We start from the raw sequence: 14,217 nt of genomic DNA on the forward strand, positions 1-14,217 counted from the left end.
TCTACTACTGCCAAGGAGCCATCAAAGTCTTGACTTCAATTTTTTTCATTTCCCAAGAAGCCAAAGGGATTCCTAAGATTTAATTTTGCAATTTTTTGCTTGTGGGATGTGTATATGTAACCACACAGTTAGATCTTACACTTTTACCACATTTCCACTGTTTTCATTGCTGTCGTATTGGTTATTATTAGATTTTATTATTAGACCTTAGTATTAGACTTTAATATTAGAACAGCCTAATTCTTTAAAAGAAGAAAACATTGGAGGTATTTTTATCTCTTGTTTCTTTTTGGAACATATATTCTAGGTCTTAATCTGAAGCGTTTTGAATTTTCTCAGGAATCTTCCACTGACTTTGAAGAGCTTTATGCTCTGCAGAAAGGTCAGACAAAAGGAATATGTTGACTCTGCCCGGGCTTCTATAAAAGGAAACCTGCAAGCATTTAAAATAGAAAAATGCTATCTTTCTGCAACGCCTGTTTCCAAGGCCAGACGTTTAAGCCTCTCCAGAAGCCGGCAATAAGCTCCTCGTTTAATGTCACAATTAATTTAACAGGGCTCAGCCGGGACAGGGGGTTTGTGTGAGTTCATGCACCCGTGCCCATGCAGGCCTTCACCACACACCGTGACGTTACCCTCGGCAAAAAAAACCTAAAAAAACTGCATTAACCAGAAAAAACTGCATTCACATCCAGTCCGGGGGCTCAGCTCACAGCTCCGGGTTTGCCACTGAAAGCTGAGCCCGGCTCTGACTCGGGCTGGCTTTGAAGGAGGCCGAGATAAGGCAGCATTAATCTAAGTGAGTGGTTCTTTTTGCCTGAAGGGAGGGAGCTGGAGCTCCTTTGGGAGGCCAGAGACCACCTGGGCATTCATCCTATCGGGCCACAAATCAGTGTGTTAATAGCTTGTGTACAATAGCCTGTCAGAACGAGCAGGAGGTGCCTTTGCTGCTTCTACAAAATCTGATTTTTTCCTTTTTTTTTTTTTTTTTTTTGTCCCTGTGACAGGAAAAATAGGTACTATTTTAAACACACAAGAATACACAGCCCTATTTAATAATTCCTTGATAACCCCAAGAAGTTTTTGTGGTTAGGGGAGGCATAGGTAACCCTACAAACACACTTTTGTGTGTACAGGTGGGGTGTTTCTTGAGTGGAGGATTTACGGAGGGAAGCTAACAGGAATGCAGTTTTGTGGGCATTTTGCTGATTACTACCTCAGTAGCATGATCAGTTTTGGACTGCAATCTTCACGCTGGGAGATGGGGCTGTGCATTGTCCTCTGGAGAGGTCCCACAAGTTTCCACAGGCTCCAGCAAAGGGCTGACATGGGTGGGATCAAAATTGAGGAGCTATGACCACATCTCCTGCTGGTGCTCAGCATAAAGGAGCTTTAGTTCCACCACAGATCACGTGGATCCAGGAGGATTTGATATTAGAGACCTTCTCCTCACATATTGCCCGTATATTAACATTTACACCGCTGTGCAGCAAGGCAGACAAGAGTGTTTTTCATACTCCTGACTTCCAGAAGTGCTCCCACACACAGAGCACTTCCATTATTGGGTCCCAGATAGCAAATGAAAGCTCTTACAGAGGGAGACTCACACAATGACCTATTCAGATTAAAACTTGTACATCCAGCCCTTTTTTCAGAGCAACAGACACTCTATCAGCAGCCAGACAAATGAAAAAAGAGCAGATATTTTAATATTGCAGCCATTTCCTGGCTTGAGGCATCGTCCAATCAATCTTATCATTCATTCCTAAAAGCCCTTCCAGTGGGAAACTGGAAAGCACCCCTAACCTACACCCACACTGGCACTGGAAGGGTGACCCATCTCCAGGGACAAAACATAAGTGGTAAATATCCAGTATCTTGTGGAAACACAGAGGTGGATGTGGCACGAAACACAGCTCACCACTCCAACACAAAGAAATCAAGACCACAACAACTGTAATTTAATATTTCTAAACCCCTCAGACTGAGGAGTGAGAATGAAATGCAGAGCCAGTGGGAGCAGGGAGATGGGGAAGAAAACAAAAGCATGGCTCAGGTGTGTAGGGATGGAGCCAGGAGAGCCCAGGCACAGGTGGAACGGGATTTGGCAAGGAATGTGAAGAATAACAAGGTGAGATTCTGTCAGTGCGCAGGTCAGAAAGAAAGGCCAAGGAGAGAGCAAAGCCCCTGCCACTGCTAGCAGAGAGAATTTGGGCATCGCTTGATGAAACTGAACAGTGACAACATCTCTGTGGCCAGGTGAAACACACCCCAGCACCCTGAGGGAGATGGCTGGTGTTGCCAAGCCACCTTCCATGGTTCCCTCAGGTTTTAGCTTTTATATTTTTCAGGTTCTGTGCTGCTTTAGTGTGTGAGCCTCATATGAGGGGATGGTGAGCTCTGTGCACAGAGCAGGGAGACAAAACAATTCCTGCTCTAGCTGGGGAACAAATGATCCCAATCTCAGCCCAGGAGCACAAACACCATGGGCTGGAGAGAGAAAAACAAGCAGGGTGGGACTGCCTGGGCTAAAGCTGGAATGGGACAATGAACTGCAAGGTGCAAATGGAGCAGAACTGATCCCAGGGACAGAGCCCGTGCCCGGCCGTGCATTTTGGGGCCATTTTGGTTCATCTTGGGTGCAGCCCTGGCTGGGCTCTGGTGCTGCCCAAGGTGCATCCATGGAGGAGATCCTTTTAATAAATCCAAGCTTTATTCAACTCTGTGCAGCTTCTGCTCTAGCTCAGCCTTCCCAAGGCATCACCGTCACATCTGAAAAGTCACAGCACTCAGACAAAGCCCCTTGTGGCTGGAAAATGGAAAAATCACTCCTGCTTTTGAAAAGGGGGGAAAGGAAGACCTAGGGAGCTGCAGAGCAGTGAGCCTCACCTCTGTGCCTGGAGAGGACGTGGAAATATCCTCATGGAAGCAATGTTAGGGTACGTGCAAGAGAAGGAGGTGATTTGAGATTTGATTTGAGACAGCCGGGGTGGCTTCTGTGTCCAGGGGAGTCCTCAGGGCTCTGCCTTGGCCCTCAGCACCAAAGGAGGTGAATGGAGCACACCCCCAGCAGTTTGCAGATGACACCGAGCTGAGGGTGCAGTGACACTCCTGAGGGACATGGTGGCATCCAGAGGGACCTGGGCACGCTCCAGAAGTGACCATGGGGATCTCAGGAGGTTTTAAGCAGGCCAGGGCTGGTGCCGCCCGTGGGCTGGGACAATCCCACACATGAGCGCAGCCTGGGGGAAGAATTCAGTGAGGGCAGAGAAGGACTTGGGGGTTCCTGTGAGTGAAAAGCTGGATTTGAGCCAACAGTGTGTGCTCATGGCCCAGAAGGCCCCAAACATCCTGGCCTCCACCAAACCAGTACGGGTGGAGGGCGAGGAGGGCTCCTCCTCCTCCTCCTCCTCCTCCTGCTCTTCTCTGCCTTCATGGGATCCCTGCAGAGGAGCCCTGGGGGTGCTGTGGGGCAGGGCTGGGACCCCAAGGCCTGGGCTGGGACCCCAGAGCCCCGTGCCGGGCCCGGAGCCCGGAGCCCAGAGCCCAGAGCCCCGAGCCCCGAGCCCCGAGCCCAGAGCCCGGCCCAGCCCAGCGGGGGCAGCAGGGCCGGGGCCATTCTGCCCCTCTGCCCCTCAGGCAGAGCCCACCTGCAGAGCTGCCCCAGCCCCGGGCCGGCCCAGCAAGGAGCTGCAGCTGCTGCAGCCGGGCCAGAGGAGGCTCCGGCACGGGCACGGGCATGGAGCAGCTCTGCCGGCAGCAAAGGCCGCCACGGCTGCCATCGCTCACCCGGGCACCAGAAGCTTTGGCCCGAGCTCGGGGCGGCCTCGCGGGGCCCGAAGGGGCCGCGGCAAAGATGGACACGGACAATTGCCGAGGGCCGCGGGGACGGCGGCCGGGGAATGGCTCCCGGTGCCGGAGGGCAGGGCTGGCCGGGATCTTGGCAATGAGGAATTGTTCCCTGGCAGGGTGGGCAGGCCCTGGCACAGGGTGCCCAGAGCAGCTGGGGCTGCCCCTGCATCCCCGGCACTGCCCGAGGCCAGGCTGGACACCGGGACAGTGGAAGGTGTCCCTGCCATGGCAGGGTGGCACTGCATGGGCTCTAAGATCCTGTCCAGCCCAAACCATTCCATGATTCCACAATTATCAAACAGAACCATTTGGAGCTTGATGGAGCTCCATGTCTGGTGAGAACTACATTAAATAATAAACCTTGTGGAGGTGCCATTTCCACGGCATGTCGTGGCAAAGAAGTGAAAAAGGCTGCCATGAGAAACATGAAGGAAATACTTGAATTCCTGATGACCAAAGCCATCCCTTAGTGACCCCATTTCTGCAGGCTTTGGGTGCTGAAACACCAGCATACAACACCTGCAATTTCTGTTCTCTTCCCTTTTATCTCTGCTGTTATAATTAGCCTCACACACACCACTTTATGGTCAAGAATTACATTCATGACCCTCAAGTAGAATGTCAAAGCAACAAAAAAGAGTTTAATGCACACTGCTTACAGAAATGGTACTGCTGCCTCTTTAATGTGTATCATTTTCCACTGAGTTACTTGAAAATGCAAAGTAAATGGTTTTACTACATAGAGTGCTGTAGCACTTTCAGTTGGTGAAGAGTAATTTTAAATTTGAAAATGTCAGAGCCAGGCAGGGGGACATTAGAAATGAACATTTCAGTGTTCTCTTTTCAAACCTGCAGAGGAAAATAGGCTCAGGAATCATAAATTTCCCTTTTCTTTTTATCGTCATTAGAAATTTCTCTGCCTACAGCCCAGTCAACAGCAATTCAGTCATGATTCATGGGTTTAAAGCCTGAATTATGACAAAAGGAGCCATAAATTGCAGGAATTATTTTACTTTAAAGATGATGGAGTATCTACTCTGACCAGAAGACTTTTAATCCATTATATTTCTTAAATAAATATGCCTGGGCAACTAATCACTTGCTATTAGCACTCTCCTATGATCACTTCAACTAACATAACAGTGTATCACTTAAATAAACTGGCAATGTGAACAGGGTAGATTTATGGGCTTTAATTTCTCAGCTCACACTTGTCTCTTGCATTTAAAACAAATACCAGAGTGTAGCTGTTGGCCGATGTTTGTAGAATCCATTTGTTCCATGTTTTGAAAGCAACCGTAGTATTCATCAGCCACTTTGGGACTGAATTATTATGGAAAAAAAACCCAAAAAACCCTCAAGGAACTCCAAGCAAACCCAGCTTACTAACAAGTAACAAAAATGCCTCTGGATTATATGGTAGCATTGGAATTCTTTTTATTTTTTTTTAAATTTTCATGATGATATATTTTTTCTCCAGTGGAAAAGGTATGCATAGTGCCAGCCAAAGTTCTGTAGCTCTGCTCAGTTAAAGAAGGGTATGAAAAGGGGTGTCCCAAAGGGGTCCTTGCTGAGCCAAACCAGTCGGAAGTCAAGTCCCAAAAATCTGATGTTTTGCCACCAAGAAGCGTCCAAGCAGGTCCCATTTTACCTGATGCAACAAGCATGGCATATCCATCAGTGGATGTTAGTCAATGCAAGGTATACTTCAGGATATAAAAAACAAAAACAAAAAACCAACCAAAAAAAAAAAACCAAAAAACCAAAAAAAAACCAAACCCAAAAAAACCCCAACCCAAACCCAAACTTTTTTCATGTATAAAAATAATAAAATAAAATATTACTGTGAAAAAAAACTTATTAAAGCTGGAGGTGAAAGATGCAGCTTTTAAGGCAACTCTTTCTCAAGGATGACCTCACTTCTGCAGCAGTTTTGGTGCTTCACCTTTCCTGAGTGCATTCGTAGGTCCCCAAGGGCAGCAGAGTCAGGGTGGCTGGGGAGGAGGGGGAAAATCAGGAAAATCACTGCTCCATTTGGGTAAATTGGGGTTTACCTGGTGCTTTGAAACAAATAAAATAAAGGACGAATTAAAAACCAAACCAAACCAAACAAAATAACAACAAAAGCAATGACAACAAAAATCTTCATTTAAGGCTGATCCGAATTCTGGCATTTGTAGTCAGCTCAAAAATTACTTTGGGATTAAGCAATATGTTCTCATTCCTAAAAGATGAGTTTGCTTTGGAATCAGATTCTTAACTTAAAGGAAATGTGGAACAAAAATCCTGCCTAAATGGAAATCCCCAAAATAATCTGAAGTAATGCTTGGATTTCCATTTTTTTTCCTGCTTCCACCTTTTCCTGGACTTTCTGTGAATTTTTTTAAATTTTTTTGGTAGGACAAATGACTTGGAAAAAATTGAATTTGAGTTTCAACAATGCTACGATGTCACTACAACTCTGTGTTTCATAGAAAAAGTTTGTAGCCAGTTCTAACCAACTAAATCATGCCCTGTGGGCAGCTGTAGTAAACACAGCTCAGAAAGGGGTTATTTCCCATTAATAATGAACCCAGCAGCTGGAAGGAGAAATAAAAACAATTTCCCTTTGTGGTTGTAGGGCAGCATCTTCTCCAATGCCCAAGATATCTGCCATTTATCAGCCTGATAACCCAAAAAAGAAGTTCGTTTGAATTTGTACTTGTTGCTGAGAAGGTGTTTTGGGAGGATCAAAATTTTAAAAAACCACTACTTTTATTAGCTGTAAAGGCACAGATCAGCTCTACTTTATCAGTTGAATTTCCACATATTAACTGCAGGCATCACTAAATTAATTTCTGGTCTCTACAAGTGAAAACCAGAATTGACTAAAAGGGCAACCACTTACACACCCTCCCACACAATTGTCTTAAGTATATATCAAAACTGATCTAAATCAAGCTAAAAAAAAATCCCAATCCCTCCCCAAAAAATCAATAAAATCAGGATTAGTTCCGTGTTTGGTTTTCTTACATGCATTTCTCAGTATTTCCAGACTACTGCCGTGCCAGTAAGACTTTAAATTATTGAAGGCATTGAAATGGGATCTTCCTACTCTGCGTGGTCTGGGCTTGTTTTCTGATGCCAGAGTTAGAATTTGTCTTTAGGAAGTCCTTGAACAGTCAGCAGCAGGCGGGTCATCTGCTCTGGGCTCGTTTGGGAAAATAGAGATGTCCACATAATAATACTGGAGAGTGTGGTGGCTCACCCTGGAAATCCAGGGACCCTTTCCCCATCCCACACACCGCCCTCGCACCAACCCCCCAGAATTAATTAATATTAGAGGATTTTCGCAGAATCTAAATGTCCTACTTATCCTGCCAGCATTTTTAGGGAAAGCTACAAGGTCAGTGGAATTCTCCCAACAGCTGCCTCCCTCTGCTCATCTCTGTCAGTAAAGTAAACTCTCTTCTGGCGGTTTGGGAGTGGGAGAATTCTGCAGCTCTGTGCCCTGGGAGGCAGGGCTGGGCTGTGCTGGGCCGGGCAGGAAGGTGTCCCTGACCACCCCAAGGGGCTGGAGCAGGTGACCTTGGAGGTCCCTTCCCATCTGGATCATTCTGTGGCTCTGTGGAAATTTAAATTTAATTTTGCTCGTTCGCCTGGATCAACACACACAGATTGTGCCCCGGTAAACTTAACAGGTCCCTTCATTCAGTCTCTCAGTGTCTGGCTTTCCTGACACTCCCCTGAGCTCTGTTCCACCAGCACACAGAGAGGAATCCCCCTGGAACCATCTCCATCACCTCCTGCCCCCCAGAGCAGGCACACTTGTGTGTGATTTCACCCCAGCCTAAATTGCTCCTCACCCCTTTAGCAAAATCCCGATCAGGGATTTTGTGTTTCCCTGCTTCCACATCCCTCAGGCCTCCCTAAAAACTCTCACTGAAATACTGCACCCCACCAAAAACCACAACTGAAGCAGAACCCTAATATTCTGTGAGGAAAAGAAGCAGCTTGCAGCATTTCCATGCCTTTCCCACTCCATGAGAACAGCATCTCCAAAAGGCTGGATTCCTTCTTTTATTTGGCCATATGCTGTCTCACTGTAACTATGTTCTTTTCATAACAACCCTGCACTAACCATACATTCTTAACCCCAGGAGACCCAAACTTTATTTTAACATTTTCCTGTGTCTTTTTTTTCACCCCCTCTGCTTACACTTTAAGTATAAGGAGATGGTAAATCAGTTAAAACAAAAAAACAAAAAAACAAAACAACAACAAAAAAAACAACAAACAAACAAAAAAAAAACCCACAAAAAAAAAAAAAAACAAAAAAAACAAAAAAAAAAAGGAAAAATAAGAAATAAAAATTCATCCAATGTGGAGCATCCAAATCTGAATTATTTTCTGGTAGGAAAGAGTGGGCAGGTGGTAAAACATCTGTTCTCTCTCTGGGCTTTAGGTATCCAGCATTGGCTTGTGCTTTGCAGATCCTCTCCCATATGTGTCTTTACAGAAGGTTTAACACTTGTTGGACTCTCTACAGCATTTTTAAAATCAAAACAGCAGAAAAGCAGTAAATTATAATATTATTTCACAGAGTTTCTGCAAAGGAAACTGCCCTCAGAGTTAGGACTGTGGGTTGCACAAGGTTCTGTGACTTGTCTGGCACAGAAACCAGTGGTCAGGTGTAACTCACCCAGCAGCTGACAGACCCAACAATAATTCTGTTTCTGCTGAAGAACAAACAAAAATCCTCCTGCTCCTTTGCTCCTGCACTCTGGGGAAGAAGGTTTCTATCAGGGGATCTCAGGAAACCCTGTGATGTCTCAGGAGTCTCAAGCTGAGGCCTGTCAGGGTGTAATTAACAGATGCAAACAGACCCAATCTCGGCATGACTAAGCTAGTTTCGCACCGGATAAGCCGGAATTATATTTATTTTCATTTCACAACACGTTCATAATTTTAATGAACTCGTGTGAGATACGAAGGGGAGAGCAAGGCACCGTGACCAATCCTCCCCCTCCCCGAGCTGCTGGCTCTGGAATGTCAGTGGAGTCAGAAAGCAGCTGCTCAGCAAACACCTTCCCCACTGATGGGACAACGGGGAGGGCACGGGGAGTGCCAGGAACGGGGCTGGGAAGGGAATGGAGCCCCAGGAGAGGCTGAGGGAGCCGGGAAGGGGCTCGGCCTGGAGCAAAGGAGGCTCAGGGGGCCCTCGTGGCTCTGCACAGCTCCTGCCAGGAGGGCACAGCCGGGGGGAACAGGGACAGGAGCAGAGGGAACGGCCTCAGGCTGGGCCAGGGCAGCTCAGGGTGGGCACAGCAGGAATTTCCCCATGGAAAGGGGGCTCAGGAGCTGCCTTGGCACTGCCCAGGGGGGCTTGGAGTGCCCAGCCCTGCAGGTGGCACCTGGAGGTGGCGCTCGGAGCTCTGGGCTGGGGACAAGGTGGGCACTGGGCACAGCTGGGACTCCATGGGCTGGGAGGGATTTTCCAGCCTCTGTGATTCTCTGATTCTGAGAGGGAGCAGGCAGCTACTGGGGCTGATTCCCTGGGACCAGCCTTGTTATTACCCATCTGTGATTAAATCAACAGCCATAATAACAAACTCTCAAGAACACTGCGCTGCAGTCCAAAAATATTGTATTTGCAGGGTGCCCCAATGAAGGCAGGAATGAAGAATCTGACTCCATGTACTCAGAAGGCTAATTTATTATTTTATGATACTATATTATATTAAAGAATAATATACTATACTAAAGAATACAGAAAAGACACTTACAGAATGCTAAAAAGATAACAGTGAAAACTCCTGACTCTCTCCAGAGTCCCGACACAGCTGGGCCCTGACTGGCCAAAGAGTGAAAACAAACTCACCAGAATGCAATAAAACAGTTACCTGTTGGATAAACAATCTCCAAACACATTCCACATGAGCACAATACAGGAGAAGCAAATGAGATGAGACTTGTTTTCCTTTTCTCTGAGGCTTCTCAGCTTCCCAGGAGGAAAACCCTTGGCGAAGGGATTTTTCCAGAGGATGTGAATGCCACACAAAAGCACTTGTCCACACAAACCAAACACAAGCAGTGCAATGTGTCTCTCAGGCTGAAACACAAGAAATGTTTTTTGCGCCACACAATGTGGTGCAAATGTGTAAACAGGTAAGTGGAGACCAAGATGTTTTATAAGACACACTGTCAGACAAGAGGCTGTAGCACAAGTGAGACCTTGTCCAGCTGTAAGGTTGCAGCTCTTGGAATAAAAACCAAATTTTCCTTCTGCTGACCAGCAACAAGAAGCCTAAGGATGCTCTCAGAACCTGCACCTGTGCCTATAATCACCTTTTTTGGGCTGAAACCTGCCCATGCAGCAGCTGCCCAGGTGTTCACTTGTACAGCAAAGGTTTTCTGCTGCTGCGGTGGGAAATATACACACATATTATTTTAAAAAGGATGATATGGTCTCCTGAAAATGTCACATTTAAATATCAGAATAGTTAAATATCAGCTTTCTGGCTCTGGCTGGGACACAGCTCATATTAAATTAAATGCATTGAGAGGTGAGTTCACACCTGGGCAAGGCAGAGCATCCCTCAGCAGTGAGGTCAGGAGGGGGGTGTTGGAATGCCAGGCTCTTCCCTGCTCCAAGGTCAGGGTGAATAATACTCAGGAAATGTTGTTTTTGCAGTCTCACTCTGAAGTTTATTATACTGATCTATTACAAACCCACAAGATGTGAGGTCTTCCTAACAAATTGAGAAAATGAGGTAAAATGGGGTCTGTTCAAGGCTGTTTAAGTCCCAGTTACCCAATAAACAGTTGACATCTCAATTATTTATGCTTCTAACCCAATTATGATCACCCTAAACCTGCAATGTGGACATCTTTCACCCAATTAGAGAAAACCACCCAGATTTGTGAAGGAGGAAGAAGAAGGTGCAAAAAAGAAACCCAATCCACACCCAAAATTCTCCATCTTGACTCCCATATACTAAAACCCCAAATCTATGTTTTTTCACCCTGTGAGATCACACAACACTACCCAAACCCCCACGCACTGTTCCTGTGCTATCATCACTCAATTCCTGAAGCCTTTTCCAAGGTCTCAGCTCAAATGAGGTGTGTTACTGCAGGGCTGGCACCCTTGAATTCGGAAAGCTCCAAGTTTTCAGCCATCAGAAACAGGAGGGAGGATCTCCTGAGCTGTGTCCATTTCAAGGGCTGGGACCACCTGTGGTGCCACAGGTAAATAGAAACATCAACCCATAAATAAAAACATCAACCTCCTGCTTTGCAAGGATTACCTCAATCCTCCAGAGCACAGCCAAGGGAGATCCCTTTTCACACATCACCCTGAACATCAGAGCCCTCCTGTGCCCAGAGCCCCTCCTTCCTAATAGAGCAAGAAAGCAAGACCTTGAGAGCAGTATTGCACATTTTGATATATTTTTAATGATTATTTATCACAAAAACTCCTGTGCTACTCTGTCTGCTCATTTCTTTGCTGCACAAAAGCTCTCCCAGTGTCTTTATACAGGTGAACCACTTCACTGCTACCTGGTCATCACCCAGCCACCCTAACCTGCCACTGTGACCAGTTTTATGCACTTTAAAAGTGCCATTTTTTACTTAAGAGAGCTCACAGCTCCAAACCTTGCTTCCCTTGCACAGGGGTTGGGGCTGGCTGCAGTGTGGTGAGGACCTGACTCACTCATCCCCCTCCCCAGCAAAACTCTCTCCACAATGGAAAGCAATTTATTAACAAGAGGGGCTACAGCAAAAATCTAGCCAGGCAAATAAAGAAAAAACCAAAACCACCCTTGTCAGTAGAATTTATAGAGACATTTTTCGAGGGCCTCAGAGGGGTTTAGTTTCGTGTCAGTTTGCTATTCAAATTGTAATTTCAGGGCTGGGTGTGGAGGAGCTTATTTGGCAGCTCAGTGCTGGTGAGGGGCAGGGTGAGGGTGCCACAGTCACAGGCAAGGGGGGAACAAAGGGGCTGGGCCAGGCCTGTGAGGTGTGAGCACCCCTTTGAGAATTTTCCCCTGAGCTGGGAAACAGAAATCACTGAAAAACAGTAAAAAGCTGGCCAGAATGTGCCCAGCCTGGTTTTTTTAAAATTTCCCTCCAGATCACTTTTGTACAGAGGAGAAAGGGAAAAGATATGAAGAACCTGTTGCGGTGTGGAACCTATGTATATTTGTTGTGAAACCAGAGACTGCATCTTTATATTTTTGGGGTGGTTTTCTTTTGGTTTTTTGGGGTTTGTTTTTTTTGTTTTGTTTTTTGGGGGGGTGGGGGTTTGGGATTTTTTTGGGTTTTTTTAATTGTTGGTGATGGTGGGGTTTTTTGGGTTTTTTTTTTTTTTGGACAGGGGGTTGTGCGTCCTCTTGTGCTGCTTAAGTTAAATTTCTCATTTTAGGCTCTTGAACTGGAGTGATAAAATCAGACAGGGCCGGTTTCAAACATATCATTGTTTTCAGACCTTGCCCAGTGGTTCTTGTGCGCAAAACTTTGCTTTGGGCTCTCTATTTTGGCATGTTTGACTTGAGAGGTTTCCTTCCTCAGCAGTCCTGAGCAAGCCTGAAGGTTCCATGGTGAGGCCACGGTGCTGCCCAGGGGGAACACAGGTCCATGCACACCCCTGGTTAGGCTTCACTCGGCAAACACACCTCCTGAAAGATGAAAAAACCTGCCCTGAGGGCAGCTGAGCCATCCATTGAGGCCGATGGCAGCAACAGGAAGGGCCCTTGCAGCAGCCCCACTTGGAGAAGATTGCCAGCTCGTTCCTGCACAACTGAAAGCAAAATCAAGGTTTAAGAAGGAGAAAAAAAAAAAACACCAGCATTGCAAAACAGCAGCTCATTCTGGGCTCACAGCAGCTCGCTATGGAGCAGTTGCAGTAAATAAATCATTGTCCCGTTTGGCCCTGGAGCTCAGCTGAAGGCAAAGTGGGAGACACAGCATTCCTGGGAGCTGTCACGAGGAGCCCTGCCCCATCTTTCCAAGGCTTGCAGGACAAGCTGCAAGAGTCCAAGTGCTAGGCAGAAATTATTTCACTTCCTCCATGCCTCTGCAGTAAAAAATAAATAAAAATATTTCTCGCCCCGAATCAGCTCTGATTAATTTATTGCGGAGTTTTGGGTTAAAGTGTCTCAATTGCTCCTTTGTTCTGGGGAGGACGCTCTTGTTTTTTATGGATATTTATTAGTGCAGCTCGTAGAGAGCTGATTTAATTTCCCATCTCTCTGGGTTTTGGCTCTGAGCAGGGAAGGATGGAGTCATGGGGCTGAAACAAGGCAGACACAGCGAGCAGCACTCGGGGTTTTGTCTCCTCCAGCACGAGGAGCTGCTCAGGACCAGACCCTGGGCTGCTCTCCCCCCACAGCCTGTGAAGTAAAATAAATTGGAATGAGTGTGGTTAGCCAGGCAAGGCTGGAACATCACCAGCTGAATCAAAGCTGAGCTAAGACAGGCTGAAAAAAACCAGAGTGCAGGGATGCCTTCAGCTCAGGGGCAGAAAGGATCCACACCAAGGTGGGTTTTAGCTTTTGTCACCAGAATTTTACCCAGAATTTTTCTCCTGGGTTCAGAATCATCCCACTGCAATTTCCTGGGCAGAGGAGCTGGGAATGGCCTGGCCCGAGCCAGGCTGGTGCTGCTGAGCTTTGTCTGCTGTCATGCGAATAATTGATGGATAATTAATGTAAATAATTTATTCATTCATCCTCACAGGGTATCAGGTGATGGTTTCTGCCTGATCAGGGCCTGCCAGGTACCAGGAAGGGTAAAGATGATTTTCTCCCCTCCCCAGAAAGGGCAATAACTATATGGTCACTGTGAGGAAATGCTGTCAGAGTATTGTCAATACCTGCCTTCCCAATACAGCAGGAATGAAAAACCTTGAGCACAATATTGCACATTTTGATAAATTCTCAAGCACTATTTAATGTAAGAACTGCTGTGCTTCCCCATGTCCTCCTTTCTTTGCTGCATGAAAAGCTCTCCCAGTGTCTTTATAAACTTGAGCTGATCAGGCTTGTGAATAGTCCTGTAAATATATTTTATTGCCTTTCTCTGTCTTTATGTGGATGTGAGTCTGGAGGACAGACTTTTCTCCAGCCTTTTCTGCCTAGAGCTCTGGCTTTTGGTTAAAATTGAGTTTTAACATCATCTGTCCACTACCTTGGGAGCCCAAGGGGACCTGGCAACATCTCAGAAAGAAAGGGCTGCAGGAGGATATTGAGGTAGGTGATTAAACTGATTAAACACAGAGCTCAAGCCTGGTCTCTGAACCAACAGGAATCAGAACCATGCACTAGGAATGAGATTCAGGGCTTTGAAGTCATGGTTAATTAAGCAGGAAAAGGAGGACAATAT

The sequence above is a fragment of the Melospiza georgiana genome, chromosome Z (genome assembly GCF_028018845.1).
Source record: "Melospiza georgiana isolate bMelGeo1 chromosome Z, bMelGeo1.pri, whole genome shotgun sequence".
NCBI lineage: Eukaryota > Metazoa > Chordata > Aves > Passeriformes > Passerellidae > Melospiza > Melospiza georgiana.